Raw genomic sequence first — 16,323 nt, forward strand, 5'->3', positions numbered from 1 at the left:
AAACAAAAACCCCTCAGCTTTTTTATTTTCATGTTTAATTATTTGTATGGGTCTCATTTTTGAGCACTCTTCTAGCAGGATTTGATATATTTCTTGTTTGATGAATGCATACTTGAAATAATTTCACAACCATGAGTGGAGTTACTGAGTGGTTGAAATAACATTTTAGTAGTAGTGTTTGTAGACCTAGTTGCCATGTAGTATTCCTTGCCTTGTCTTTAAAAGAGAGAGGTTAGCTCTCCAGTTTAAATTTTTCATTGAAGTATCTGGATCTAGTATGGACTAGTTTGCATCTTAAACTTAAAAATTCTAGCTGCTTTTGTGTTTTGTTTGCAACTGTGGTAATACAATCTTGGCAGATAAGTCTTTTGAAATATTTTCCTGGTTAAGTATTCATAGCTGTGCTTTTGTTGGATGTTAAGAAATTCTTCTTTTATGCAAACTTCATTACTTTGAACAAACGCTTATGGGAATGGCTCTGACAGGATTAACATTTCAGAGGTCTGGAACAGATCTGTTTTTAGGGACTGTGACTGCTGGAAAGATGTTATTTAGAGGCAAAATATTATTTGGCCTTATTTTGTGTGTCCTCTTTGTCCCCTAAGCGGCCCCTCCTGGGACCCCCGCCCCTAAGCGCCCCCTGGGACTCCACCCCATATCTAACCCCTCCCCGTCCCCTGATTGCCCCCTCCAGAACCTCTGCCCTATCCAACTGCCCCGTTCCCTGTCCCCTGACTGTCCCCCATCCAACTGTCCCCTGACTGACACCCGGGACCCCCTGGCCCTTATCCAACCCACCAGCCCCCTTACCACGCTGCTCAGAGCAGCATGTCTGGCTGCCGCGCCGCCCGGCCGGAGCCAGACGTGCTGCCGTGCTGCCCTGCATGAGCACGGAGCCCCGCTACCCAGAGTGCTGTCCACGCAGTGGCGTCGCTGCAGGGGCGGGGGGCTAGCCTCCCGGGCCAGGAACTCAAGGGCCGGGCAGGACGGTCCTGCGGGCCGTAGTTTGCACACCTCTGAACTAGAACAAAATAATTTACCAAAATGAGACCATTAGATTTTTCTGTATTTTCTGCCCTTCATTGAGGTTTATCACTTTTTTTCTTTTTACATGTAAAAATACTGTCTCCTTTCCAGTCAGTGGTTTTGTTTTTTTCCTTCTTGATGTCCGAAACACCACCTGTTTCCAATCTTCCCCACACTATCCTGTTGTTTACCTTCGTATCTGAGGGAAGTTATTGCTTGAGCAATTAATAGTGTGTCATGGAGACACCTGGCTAAAGTGATTTATACATTTTTAACGCTAACTGAAGGAACCATTTTACTTTCCTTATGGGTTAACGTCATTATGCCTTTCCAAAAGTAGATTAGCATTTCTTTGTGCCTTTTCCCCTTTACCTTAAGGTACAGAGTGTATTGAAATGTTCATGAGACTTAAAAACAAAATAGCTGGTTGTAAAGACAGTCCTTGGAATATTTCCTTCTGTCCATCTCAAAAGGAATCTTTGAAATTCTGCCAATATCTTACGTAAATATTTATCTTAAATAAGAGTAGCCTTTTCCATATCATTCCTACAGGATATCAGTGTAGTGAGAATGACTATCTGAAATATTGTATGGCTCACTGAAAGATCCTTCAGAATTGGGAATATCTCCTCCATTAAAACCTGAGGGTACTCTCATTTATGCTTTGTTTGAGAAGGGAGAAAATTTCCAGGGATACTGTTCACTTTGTTAAATCCAGATATAGAAACATCGTTGTAAAATGCATCTGAGCATTTGTGGCAATGTATGTAAATAGAAAATCTCTCCTATTGTTTTTGCGAAAACGTGTGAAGCCATTGGAACTAGATAGGAAAAATATTGTAAGAAGCTCAGGCTTGGTGGCTTGTGGGCCTTCTGAATTAAGACCCCACATAACTGTTGTTGCTGTCTCATTGTAATTTACCAAGTACCTAGTAGAGAGTGCATCACAGTTCCCAGAGACCCTCTTGGGATTCCTGTCAGGCTTACAATAGGATTTTTGTTGTTGTTAAATTCCCTGTAGAACTGATATTTACTCTCCAAGGAACTTTACATCAATGGGAGCTGAATGTGCCTAGCATCTGTCATGATCCGTTCCTATGAAACTAACATTTTTCAAGATGCTCATTTTTTTCTTCTCTTGGGGAAATGTATCTCTTTCTGGGGTAATGGAACTGAATGAGTGGACAGGTGTTATCTCCTTTTTAACACACAGGTAAACAGAGGTTAAATGTCTTGACTGGTGGCACAAAAATGGGAAATGACTGCCTAGGAAGTAGTACTGCGAAAAGGAATCTGGGGATCATAGTGGATCACAAGTTAAATATGAGTCAACAGTGTAATGCTGTTGCAAAAAAAGCAAACATCATTCTGGGATGTATTAGCGGGAGTATTGTAAGCAAGACACGAGAAGTAATTCTTCCGCTCTACTCCGCACTGATTAGGCCCAAACTGGAGTCTTGTGTCCAGTTCTGGGTGCCACATTTCAGGAAAGATGTGGACAAATGGGAGAAAGTCCAGAGAAGAGCAACAAAAATGATTAAAGGTCTGGAAAACATGACCTATGAAGGAAGATTGAAAAAATTGGGTTTGTTTAGTCTGGAGAAGACTGAGAGGGGACATAACAGTTTTCAAGTTCATAAAAGGTTGTTACAAGAAGGAGGGAGAAAAATTGTTCTTCTTAACATCTGAGGGTAGGACAAGAAGCAATGAGCTTAAATTGCAGCAAAGGCGGTTTAGGTTGGACATTAGGAAAAATGGCCTAACTGTCAGAGTGGTTAAACACTGGAATAAATTGCCTAGGGAGGTTGTGGAATCTCCATCATTGGGGATTTTTAAGAGCAGGTTGGACAAACACCTGTCAGGGATGGTCTAGATCAGTGCTACTCAAAGTGGTGGTCCACGGACCGGTGCCGGTCCGCGAGCCATCAGCTGCCGGTCTGCGCGCACATTGGAAAAAACAATATTCCGGTCCCCGACATCAGATAGCTTGAGAAGCACTGGTCTAGAAAGGACTTAGTCTTGCCTTGAGTGCAGGGGACTGGACTAGATGACCTCTTGAGGGCCCTTCCAGTTCTATGATTCTATATGAAATCTGTAGTAGAGTTGGGTGGAAAATCCAGGTTTGTGGTCTCCCAGTCCACACACTAAATTAAAGTTTTGCCAAGTGGGATATGTAGGGAATTGTTCTTTCTCTGAGAATGAGGAACTGGACTGGATTTTATCTTGTACTTAATTTGAGCCAGATAGCCTAGGGTTGAAAGGATCTATATATCGTCACTCCACTAGTTACCAACAAATATTTTTCTGTGAATGTTACTTTTAGCTAAGGATTCATCATCTGAAGGCAGCAATATTCCTGCTCACATCAGTGTATCATTTTATTAATGATAATTATTTTATACAGTTTGCATAGAATCTTATTCTTCAGCTAATCCAAACTTGTATTATAGAGAAAACTAAGAAACCTGTGGGAGTCATGCTCTCCCCTTGTATTTTGCTGTATTCTCAGAATCCAAAGCTTTTATTAATTACAAAAAAAAAAGCCCTTCTAATTGTTAAGATGATCTTCAGAATGTAAACAGATGAACTGTTATATTGCTTGCCGCCTGCCAAACTGAGATAATAGTAATGAGACGTGTGAAATGCTTCCATTAATCTAAATGGGGTACTAATTTAGAAACCTTATTATGATGTATTGCCAGTGCTGTTAATGATATATCAGGTACATTCAACAAATATGGCTGAATACATTCAGTGTATATTGTGGCACAGGAACATTTCAAGCAATGGGAAAGCTGAGAAATTGGGTTTATCTTTGATTGTTAGAGGATTTATATCAAACAAAGCAAAATTCCTACCTACAAAGGTGGGCTTGCTCAGTGAACTCTGTTTAAAGCATTTTTCTGAACAGCTGTTTCTAGCCTTTCATTTATATTTAAAATTGTGTATAATTATTACTTGAAATGCTGTTTTTTATCCAGTATACATGAAATTTTTTCTAAAAGAACTGAAGAATATGAAGGAAAAAACCTCTCTGCAGATCTTGCTGTGGGTGACCACAGTTTAACCTGCTTTCCAGAAAATTCTTAGTGACATGTTGTGTGTGTAGGCGGAGATGGATACAAGCAAATTATTTAATGCCTCTAGGTTTTTACATTGTCAAACAAAATTTCACATCCACTGTAGGCAGCGTGCCTTTGTGTGTGAATCTTCCAGGGTTTGCTGTTCTTTAAATTTCAAAACTTCAAATTTTCTTTGCAAATTAATTTGTAATCGAGTCTGTAAAATTTATGGGGGAAAGATAGAAAGAGTTTGGGCTTGTTCTTTGTTTCCTATATAGCAGTTTCACTGACAGTCTTATTTCTGCTGAGCTTATATTTAGATCTGATGGTTTGGAGTGTTTGTTTTATTAAAAGCTGCATTTTTTGTAGTAGTTACAGAACACCAAGGGAAAGTTATTTTGAATCTTTGTTTGTAGTGAACTGATACTCTTAAGTCAATAACTTTTCGATTTGACTGTGGGCTAGTGAGGGATGTTCTTATTTGTTTTAAAAAATGTCCATGTGCAGATGTCATCCCCCAACATCTACAAGTGTACTCCTTTTAAAAATATAAAGTGTGGCACAGTATTAATGACATATACTTATTTTTTTGGGAGATAATGTACACTTTTATTTTAAATCAATTGCACCATAAACCACAAGTTAATATAATATGCAATCAGTTCTGCTGCCTAAGTTATTTTGAGCCATGTTACACTCCTATTGGAGGGATTTATATATTGTAAGTTACCAGAAGACTGTTGGTTCTTTCATGTTCTCTTTAAAAAGAAAATGTGTAAAAGTAAAGTAACTTTTTAAAACTTTTCCCTAAATATTGGAAATGTAAAAAACAAAAACAAACAAACAAAACCCCTAACCCTGTCTAAATATGTGTTAAATAAATAATTTTTTTTTCATTAAATTCGTAATGAGGATGACAGTTTTCTGGGGGGAAAAATGTTCCCCTGCTTGGAATAAAACAATTGAAAGCTGGTGGGATTCCTACATTGACAAAAAAACCTTTTCTGGCGGTGTGGGCTACAGGGCTATGCTGGCATAGCTATACTGCTACAGTGTCCATAGTGCTGACCAGGGTTTTTGGTATAGACCAGGGTTTTTGCCTGTGACCACCCACCCCGCATTTTGAGACTTACTGTTTCCTATGACCCCAGGCAGCAACATAGTGACCAAGGAATTTACACATTAAGTACACTATTTGATGCTCTCTAATGTGTCATTAGAGAACACCGTGTGACATAGCAGGCAGTTTGGCCTTTCTTCATTCTTGACCAAAACACTGGTGAAGCATAATCGAAGAAAGCCTCGTCATATTTGCAAGCACATTTCTTGGATTCTAGTTTTTCGTTCATAACTGCATCACTAGACTTGCTGCTGGAGGTTGACGCAGATACTGTCTGTAAAAATGAGTGCGTTGTGCCTCTTCTTCAAAAAGTTAAGCAAATGAGGCCAGGACTTACGAAGGCCTTGTGTGTTGATATTAGGGCAGCACTGAGACAGTCATTGTATGTCACTATCATTGAGTGCTAACAGAATACTCAAGGTGACATAAAAGAAGATATGGGCCCTGCCTTAGCTTACAAGCCACTGCAGGTTCCATCTCAGAAAAGGCTAGCACAGGCTCCTACCAGCTCGAACAGAGAGGATGCTCTGTTGATGAGGCTGGTGCCCACAGATAAGGCTCTTCTGCATTCAAGTACCTCAGCTGGATGCTTGCATAGCTGGATGCTGCAAATGACCAAATTAACGTCCACACAGCTATCTCCGCACAGCCAATGCGTCCAGTTTTGCTCCACAAATGCCGCATCAGGTATTGTAAAAGGGCCTTGCTATTATGGCAGCTCGGCTAAGAAGACAAGGAGGAGTTTAGGTGTATCCTTACTAGATGACTGCCTAATACAAAGCTCCTCCCAACAACATCTCTTGACATCTTCACTTCTAAGGGTTTCAAAGTCAACAAGGACAAATCCACACTGACCCCAGTGCAAAGCATCAAATTAATAGAAGCAGTATTAGATTCCAGGTTGGGAAAAGCATATCTACCTGAGAGATTCAAAACAGTGGCAGACCAGCATACAGCATTTCCAAAAGTGCAGCCCTCAACATCAATGAGAACCTGTCTGAAGCTTCTGTGACATTTTGTTGTACACGTTTGTCACACAGCATGCCGGACTTCACCTTTGTCCACTACAGGGGTAGTTGAAGTGAGCATATCTACCCAACAGCGACAGCCTAGACAAGATGGGCTCCCTCCCTGGCTCCTGGGCACCCTGCCTGCAGGCTGCAGCTCTCTGGACTCCGAGACTCCCTAGCAGCCCATCTGGCTGCCAGAGTTGGGCCTTCAGGGATGGCCAGCTCCCCAGCTGATGGAATTCCTGGGCTTCCTGGCTTTGTGGGTGGCCAATTCCCAGATCCTGGGGTCCCAGACAGTGGAGGTGACTGGCTTCCCAGCCAGCAGGATCCCTGCTCCCGGGGTTTTTGAGCGGATGTCTCCTTTGATAGTCTGGCTCCTTGGCCTGTCCTACTGGCGGGCAACCAGGGAAGCCAGGTAGCTGGGCAACTAGGCCTTCTGCCCAGCAGTTTGGAGGCTGGGCAGGTAGCTGGCAAGCCAGAAACCTCCGTGCTGATTCTTCTGAAATGGATTTTTTTCCTCCTCTTTCCTTCCTGTTTAAAAAAAAAAACAAACAAAACCCTCTGTTCCCATTCAGAACAAAAAACCCTCAGTCTTGAGATTTTTTATGGAATGGAAGATCTTTTCCCCCACACAGATCTACTAGTCACTTTTGAAGACCTGAGGACCAATGGAGTACATCACACTCAGTTCTCAGTGTGCTCTGTAGGCACCCAGTTTTGTTCAGGATCCAGGTCAAGATTTTTATTCATTTTTAGAGTGCTATCTTAGAATGCCTTTTCTCTGACTCGACCTAAGGAGTGGGCTCTTAGGTGACTTGTTGGTGAATCATTTGTTATCTAGGGGTAAGGCATTCTTGGGCTTTTGTTAATAAGCTCCTTACTGCTGAAGAACAGGATGGCCCTGACAGTCATAAGAACACAGTGTAAGACTGATTCTTTGGCAGAAGCCTTTTCTTGGAGGGTGAACCAGGGGAGAGGAAATTTTCTCATAGGAGAAAGAACAAAAAAGGCAAAGGAGAAAACTTTCAGTATGTAATTGAGGCAATGGTAATTCAAACAGTAACAGAACCAAGGATGCCTTATTAGACTACTCATTTTTTTTAATTTAGTCTCCTGCATGGCACATAGATACCATGGTTATGAGAGCATCAGAAATGTATAGATGGAACTATCGCAGCATTACTTGGCCCTTATATGCACTTTACAAAAAATAAATGGCCTTTAGTAGTACAGGATATGTGGAGTTTACTGCAGTATTTTTCTTCCAGTATACAAAGGTTATAGTGACAACAGTTATAATGAAGATTTAATAAGGACATGTGACATAAGAGGCTGTTTCTTACTGCATTGTGTGGTGACTTAACAGCTTATGCTATAGCTTACTTTTCCTTCGTGAAAGATTAACTGCTTTTATTAAAGGCTCTTTCTTCTAGAATAATGCTGAATAAAATTCCTGTTGCAGCTGCTTACGTCATATTGCTTTCAACACAGTTAGAAATGAAACTGTGAAATTTAAAACACTTAATCTTTTTTTAACATGACATTTTGTAGTAGTGTCTCTGATGCAATCTAATTGAAAAGATCCCCCTCAGAAACTCTCAAGTAATGCTTAGTTTATAGGCTTTATTTTTACAAAAGCAAAGCTAGTTTTTTTTCCTCTATATGGAAATGTCTTAACACTAGATTTAAACATAATGTTTGTAGAAATTTTGTTTTGCTCTAATGAATAAGTCTTATGTGTAACAATTGGTGCATTGTTAATGTCCAGTCTCTTATGTGATTTACCAACACAGTTTACGAGCTCAAGTTTCAACTTCTGTCTGCTTCAGGCTTTCAAGAACAAAGAAAGCAGCATAATCTTGTAACACAACAGTTTTTTTGTTTGTGTGCGTAGAAATAAAAAGGCAAATTTGTATTCTCGATCTTTTTTAACAAACAGTATCAATAGATTATATACAGAATATTTCCTGTCTTGCTTCGTACTTAAGATTTGTTTTTTAAAAAAATCCAAAGTTTGCTACAATTTGACCCTTACTACAACACCATCGTGTTGAGAGGTAAAGAATGGATCTGCATGAGATTTTGAAGAAGCCTTTAGAGAAAGAAAGTTGTTTTGTTTCTACACTGTTACAATGAATACATAGAGTGCAGCAACTGATTCTTTCAGATTGTTCTAGCCATGAATTAAAGCCTTTATCTATGCTATAGGCCTAAAGAAGTAATTGATAAAAAGGCAGCAATGCATAGTTATGCTAGTAATAGGTAAAAACAAAAATTCGTATACTGTCTACTTCTATCAGTGCAGGCAGAATTTGCCCCACTAAAACCAGTATCTCAACAGCAACTTGTTTTTCCAGTGGGATAAAGATTTGGTTTGTTAGATGACATGCTTAAATAAATTAATTGTAAACCGACATTACGGTTAACTTTTTGAAGTGTACAATAAAATATATATCACAAGTATTTGATCACATACACTTATACTGTACCTGAGAAACAGTATCATACTTTTTTTCCTTAAGAACTTTACTACAGAAGTGTAGCATCTGGTAAGGCAGTAGTGTTTCAGACAGTCTATGAAAATAATGTTTTATAGACAACTACACAGTGGAAGTTTACTTAAGTGTTATACAACTTCTGTGCGTGGCTCTTGACTAACCAAGATCTCCTGACCTTTGGAATTTGATCCCCCAACTGTTCTTCAGAGTCTTTAGATCATGCTGTAAGGTTTGTCTGCTCAGCATGAAAATTTCATATGTTTCATTTTCATTTTTGATTTCTCTTCTGGGTAATTGGATATTGGATGTGGCCAGGTTTCTAAGTTTTTGATCCAAGTTTCTATAAAAGGAAGGACTGACCAGGGTGAGCTGGAGCTGTTTCGCTGGAACTGGTTGTTAAATTTAGAAGCCCTTTTAGAACCGGTTGTCCTGTTGTCCTGTGAGGGACAACCGGTTCTAAAAGGGCTTCTAAATTTAACAACTGGCCAAAAGTGGTGCCTTAGGGGAAAATTTGGTGGGTGCAGAGCTCCCCACCTGGCCCCAGCTCACCTCACCTCTGCTCCGCCTCCTCCCCTGAACACATCGCCCCGCTCTGCTTCTTTGCCCTCCCCCTCTGGTTTCCCGCAAATCAGCTGTTCGCGCGGGAAGCCTGGGAGGGCTGAGAAGCAAGCGGCAGCTTTGCGCTCAGGCCCAAGGAAGCGGAGCAGAGGGGAGCTGGGGGGGGGGGAGGGCGAGGAGAGCCGCCCACGCCGCAGCAAGTAACCCGCAGGGTGCGCAGGGGAATCACTCCCTGCCCCAGCTCAGCTCCGCCTCCCTGGGCCTGAGCGTGAAGCCGCCGCCTGCTTCTCAGCCCTCCCAGGCTTCCTGCACGAACAGCTGATTCGCGGGAAGCCGGGGGTGGGGGGGTGAGGGGCGGGCGGAGAAGCAGAGCGGGGCGGCGCGTTCAGGGGAGGAGGCGCAGCAGAGGTGAGGTGAGCTGGGGCCAGGCAGGACCAAATTTTCCCTGTGGGTGCTCCAGCCCCGGAGCACCCACGGAGTTGGTGTCTGAGGCGCCCCTTTTGATGTAATCAGTGGGGGGAGCGGCCTCCCCCTGCTTCCCCCCAGCTATGCTACCCCGCCCCTCGGAGCCAGAGGGACCTGCCGGATGCTTCCTGGGAGCCACCCCAGGTGAGCCCTGCCGGGACTCCCCACCTCACCCCCTGGCAGATCCGTCTGGCTCTTAGGGGCGGGGTGGGGTGGGCACCCACTACAGTGGCCCACGAGACCCTCCTGCCCGGTTCTGGGGGCAGTCAGGGGACAGGGGAGGGGATTGGATGGGGCAGGGGTCCTGGGGGGTTGGATGGAGCAGGGATCCCTGGGGCGCGGGCGGGCCACGACTCCCTTGTGGGTTGAGGAGGGAACCGGTTGTTAAGATTTTAGCAGCTTATCACTGGGACTGACTGAATTGAATTCTGTTCTATCATTTTGTTATAGATACTACATCATACAAATTGGACGTGTTGTGTGGATTTGTTGGTTATATCTGGCTGTTTACTTAAGATATTGGGAGGAACTTAGCGAAGTAACAGCCTAGTGTAAGTGACAGTGGATTGGCTGGCTATATTTGGTGGCTATCATTTTTGCAGTCGATTACAGTAGTTACTAAAATCCAAAAAGCTAAGGTAACTGTTTACAAAATCTCAGCAGAAAGCAACTATAAAGCTTCTCTTGGATCTTAATTTAATTATGAACAAACTGAAGCATCTCCTAACCACTGTCACCACTTCTTTGTGGGGAGAAAAGGCAGCCACCGTAGGATTTGGAAGCTGTTTTCTATTTATAAGATAGTTTGGCTGAGCTATTCTAAAGTCACTAGTAATTTTTGAGTGTTTAATTTTTGGGTGCTCATTTTAGGGAGCATCTTAAAGAGTCTGATTTCCCCCCGAAAGTGTTGAGGATCCAGCTTTTAAGGGGGGAGGGGGTCTGAATTTTAGAGTGTTTGGCACTTAAAATTACTAATCACTTCTGAAAATTTTGGGCTTTCTTCTGGAATTATTAGTAATATATCCTCTTACTCAAAGCCATGCTCATTTTACTTTAAATTTGGTCTTATACCATTGGTGGTGATAGCTTTAGTTACAGAGCTTGTTTACAAAGCTGTAATTTTTTCATCTAATACAGAAAGGCAGATAAAAAAATAAACTGTTAGGCATCAGTGGGGTTAATAGCAAATAAATGTGACCAATTTATAATCAACTCTTTTTTGTCAGTTCAGCATTTAGTGTCTGCTCCCAAACTAAGTTGATAGTATTGATAGGTTTGCTCAATTATTTTTTTTTTTTTTTAAATCACCCAGGCAATTGATTTACTGAGCTTTGTTGTGTAACACAGAGTGTGTCTGAGCTGGGGCAATAGTTTGGGCAACCTAATAAAATTGATCTAAGTTTAATGTAAACCCCTGTAGTATAACTTCTGAAACAATAGGATTTAGCACGATTTGCTTTAGAAGAAATTGCACCAGCCAATAATGACAAGATAGCAATCAAAGCAAAATAGCCTTTTTGGAGAGGTTTCAAAAGTGTAACCATGTTCTTAGATGATTCAATATGTAGTCATTTGAGAGATGCTGAAACTACTTAACTGCTGCTTGCGAAGTGAAAAACAGAAAGCTAGTGAAATGCTGGCTCTACACAAAATGGAAAAGGAGACATCTTGGGCTAGATGATCAATGAAGCTATCTTCAATAAGCTTTTGTACCTGTACAATGAAATATAGAAATGGAGACTTTCAAACTTTTGAAAATAGAAACTTAATAGAAAGATCCATGCATTAGTGAATTTCTGGGCATTGTAAAAGTAAATATGCTGATTGCACAGAATGCTGGATGTGGCTCTTAATTGAATACTTGAACATCCGGGGGGGGGGGGGGGGGGGCGTGTGAATTCATGCAAAGTAGTTTTCCCTCATTGTTTAAATTGGAAAACTGTCCAGAGGTATAGTCAGTTGGCTTGACTAAAGTCTTGTTTAAAGCAGAGTTGTTGCCAATAGCGGTACTACAGTGGCTGCTAAACTTCTTCCAGATACGCTCTGTGACAAGTATAGTGAAACTGATGCAGTCCCTGGGACATCTAGTATTTGCTGCATCACTTTTAGAGGTTGAGAAGATTTGCATTGTTTCTTGTAACATGTAATTACAGCATTGCGACCTATAGTAATTGCTTCAGAGATTTAGTGTGTCCTGTTGATTTTGGAAAATTTGGACCTGAAAATATTGAAAGAAGTTGCAGAGTTTCTCGGAATTATGTATGACTGTTCTCAGCTACCTCTCTGTAAATCTGGAGTAACTCGAATGAAGTAATGTCACCTAGTGCAGAATTTGGTCCGTTACAGGCAACTCCCATTAAGAGTTAGAAAAATGCTCACTTCAGTTACATTAATGTATTCCTTTGTACCTGAGAAGGCTTCTGTAATGCGCTTCTCATTTGCAACACTGTAACTTTAAACATTGTGTAGTGTTTTTGTTCTTAATTACAGTGCACAAAACTTCTTAAAAAAAAAAAGCACTTACAATTAATATGTTTTTGTTTGAGATCTTCATGGTTAAACATATAATCTACTTATGTACACACATGTTCAAATTGGAGGAAGAGATGTCTGCATTTGTGGGATGGGGTTAGAAGATTTCGTTCCTAATCAACCAAATGGGTTTCGCTTTTCTTCTCTCTGGAGCCTTGAATTACAGAGAAGAAGAAACCTCCTTGCAAAATCTTTCACCAGCATTTCTTTCCTACTTGCAGTGGCAGAGTCATGAAACTGAATGATAGAACAAGTAATATGCTACCAAAATTTTAGCAAGGTGTTCCCTCAAAACTTTCCACTTCGTGAGGTGATCTATATGACACTCCGTGGGTGAAATATCTTGCACATATATTCAGCAATCTTATCCCTATCCCCTAAAATTCATCAATCCTTCCCGTCCCAGTCTTCATGACTGTCCCCCACACCTCTTTGCCTTCTGCTCCCCAGTACCTCTATTGAGGCTTTTCAGTGGTGGTGGCAGCTAGCTTGTCTTGGATGTGGCCTTTGTTTGCTGCAAACTGGCTGTCCAGTGTTGGCTTTCAGGTGGCTAGTGTGTTGTGATTCGTGAGAACTCCTGGGACTGGCAGCAATTTGGTATTAAAGACATGGCTCTTCTCCTAAGGTCTGTAGATCGTTAAAATGCACATATCATGTACATGCTGGCCTGGACACACATTCATGGGCTTGTAATAGTGTCTGGATTATGTCAGTTGTGCTGATTCTTGACTTGCCAAACAAGATGGTAAGTGCTTTATTACATCATGGATTGACGCCTTCTTTTTCTTAAGGCTTTCTTTAAATTCTCTTAATTGTTTGAGAGACTCACTGCCAAACGCATTTCCTTCATCCAGAATTATGCATTTTAAAATGTTAAATTGTGGGGGGGTGTTTTGTTCCTCTTCTGTAGGTCAGGAAGTTCTTTCTAAGATTATGGGTTGAGCTCCCACTGCAGGTTGAATATATCATCTGCTACATCTTAGAGCTAGGCTTTTCCAGTACACTGAAAGCAATATAAATTAACCCCTCTCATTTGAAAACTGCCCATGTATGGATCTACTGCTGTTGGGATTAGCAGTCCCTCAGAGTTTCTGGAAACTGTGTCCGTTGGAACTCTTTTGCAGAGTTCCGATGATATAAATCAGGGAGTGACACCAGCCACCCTCCATTTCCTTTTCAACAGCAATGCAGCATGTTAAAATGCTGTGTCCTCAACACTTGCCTAGCTTCTCCTCCCCTTTTGGGTGCTATTTTTAATTTTTGTTCAGTGTCCAACTTGGAATCACAACCTTGTGGTCACTTCTAACCGTAATACTCAATCCATTCCTGGTTGTTTAATCTTCCACCTGTGAGTATCCACGTGGGCAGTTTTCAAAGGTGAAAGCCTAGATGGCTCCACACTCTGCACCCACTGCTTTGGAGCCTCAAGATAAGGATTCCTGAGTTCGTGGCTGGAACTAGGAGGTGGATGGGCCACTCCCGCTCTGACGTTCCTGGAATCCTACATGACGCAAAGGGTTGGGGGAAGTGACTCTAACGGGCAGCACTTTCTAGAAGATTCTGAGATGGTGGGCCAGACATGCAGAGATGCTCATACTCTAAGAGCGTGGCTCCATATGGGCAATATTCATCTTGCAGAACCACAGTCACTATGGTGAGAACCCTTTTTCTTTCTCCTCATGTGGGCTAACTGGTGGTCTCCAGAGGTGAGTACAGAGGGGATTAGTGACTGCCAGCCTTCTGTAAATGCCCTGGTTTGACAGATTAACATGTAACTAGCTCTCTGAAGCCATAAATTTGCATCTACAGACATCTGTGTATCTTTTAGTCTCTCTAGGATGTCCTGCTCTCTAGTATGAGAGAAAGCATTCCCCCCGTGAGTGGAAAACCTTCAGTTAGCCCAAGGAAACTTTTTTTTAATGGGCCTAAATTCTTCTTATATCGAACTATATGCACTGACTCTTCACTGCTTTCACCAGTTAACGCCTCACTCTTTAATTTCAGTTGCTTAACACAGACTGTCACTGCTAAATTAAGTAAAGTACAGGTTGTAGATAACTCACTCTGTTATACTGAAGAATTTCACAAAACAAATTGGAACTGGGTTTGAAAGACTTGTACCTTTTTTGTCTCTTATATTATCTCAAGACTGTTTTGATTGCTGTCCACTTACATTACAGGGTCCCTGAGTAAAACTGCATTTATTATAATAAAAGGTTTGGCAAAGCTAAACACTGTGTTCTACTTTGAAATACTTAAACTCAAGAACTTTCTCTTCAGGTTTGGAGGGCTCCATAAAGAGGTTGTTTCCTTTCTGAAAAGAGGCTGATGAAAGGAAGGAAGGTTTCAGGGAGCTTAATTGTTGGGAAAGGTGCCAGATTTGACATTTCTAGAACTGAAGTATTAACAAATCTTTTCCCCTTTAACGGGAAACCACCTTATCAATGCAGTTCCAGTTCACTACCCTTCTCCACATCAGCCAGGCCATCTTCGAGAGGGGGATCTTGGGTATTAGCAGTATAGAATGGCAAATTGTCCCATACCGACTCTGTGTAAGAGGGCTGTCTTAAAAAGGTCCAGTACTTTTAAAAGGCATTCCAAATAGAAAAATATTTTTTCTAGAGGAAAGTAAATACTCAAAGTGTGATGCTAATCTGAAGAGAGGTTAGGAATGGCACCATGGAGTTCAGTTTTTGTGCCTCAACAATATTGATTCAAATACACTCTGTTCACAGGTGGTAGTAGTATGGTTTGCTTTTTTTTCTCTTACCTGACAGCCCTGCAAACTGAACATGAACGTCCAGCTGGAATATTCCCATCTTGTGTATCATCCCCAGGAACTGACCATGTCTGCATGACTAATTATGCCCTCAGTTACATCTGTGCAACTTCACTACAGGCAGTGGATTTGCACAGGTGAATCTGATTGGAAATTGACCAACAGTTCTCTTCATGATACTCAAGAAAGGAACAGAATCCAATTTACCTCATTTGTCTCTGTTTGCTCTGCAGAACTAACTGGAGTGAAAAATTAAAAAAAATTTTTTGTCAAAGTAAACAGCTATGACTGAATACACACACAGCAAATCTGTTAAGACAGTGATTTTTCCACACATTCACTTTAAAACTAAGACTTCACTTTGATGCCTTGTCTACACTAGCAAAATCATTACTGTATTCAGCAACTGTGCAGCTGCAACAGAGTGCTAAGTGCTAAAAGATAGCAAAGTTACCCTAGACTACAAAGGGGAAGGAATGCAGATCAGGATAAGTAAAGAACACAGAACTGGAAGCCATCGGAGTGGAGTTGGACGCAGGGTGCCGGAGATGATACACTTGGTGGCATGTAACTGTGTATCCACCAGTTTGGTGTGTGATGATCGACTCCAAACTGGTGTGCAGTACTCTGCCACCAAATATGAGATGGGAAGAGCTGACGTCCTCAGAGTTGGAGCATGAGCACCACATGACAAACCTGCCAGTTTGCTAAGAAGATTGTTGCCCGTCTTAACTTTAGCTGCTGTCTTCTTCAGGTGGGCATGGTAACTCAGTATGCAGTCTAAGGTCACACCTAGATAGACTTGTTCTACTTCGTGCTTCACCTTCTGATCATTCAGATAAACATTCAGTTCTTGTGTTTCGCTGGCGTGATGAAGATGGAACAAACTGGAGACTGTTTTTATGGTGCTTGGCTGGAGGCACCAAGTCTTACAATAGAGTCAGCTAACTGGCACCAAGGATGTAGAGAAACTGGAAAGGATCCAGAGGCAAGTGATGAAGATGATCAGTGGAATGGAATCCAAGCCAAATGAGCAAATGCTGAAGGGACTGGGTATGTTCTGTTTGGAAAAGAGGAGATTAAGGAGGGACATGATGGCGGCCTTGAAATACTTGAAAGGCTGCCATAAAAAAAGATGGAGAAAAGCTGTTCTCTCTTGCCGCAAATGGCAGGCTAAAGGGCTATGGGTTCAAACTACAGCACAGCAGATTTAGATTAAATCTCAGGAAAAACTTCCTAACCGTAAGAATGGTAGGACAATGGAACAGACTGC

General features: G+C 41.7%; 1 protein-coding gene across 5 annotated transcripts in view; it reads left to right on the top strand.

Moving 5' to 3' along the window:
* ATP11A (ATPase phospholipid transporting 11A) overlaps positions 1 to 16,323 on the top strand; it is a 214,053-nt gene that overhangs the window by 56,189 nt on the left and 141,541 nt on the right. Inside the window, exon 1 of one of the 5 annotated variants that reach the window (XM_043535773.1) lies at positions 16,085 to 16,103. The exons of the other annotated variants lie outside the window; for them this stretch is intronic. The gene's annotated coding sequence lies outside the window, so the exon portion shown is untranslated. Of the gene's footprint in view, positions 1 to 16,084; positions 16,104 to 16,323 lie in introns of those variants that run through there. 5 annotated transcript variants of the gene reach the window in all.

Source organism: Chelonia mydas, chromosome 1, assembly GCF_015237465.2.
Source record: "Chelonia mydas isolate rCheMyd1 chromosome 1, rCheMyd1.pri.v2, whole genome shotgun sequence".
In the NCBI taxonomy this organism is placed as follows: Eukaryota; Metazoa; Chordata; order Testudines; family Cheloniidae; genus Chelonia; species Chelonia mydas.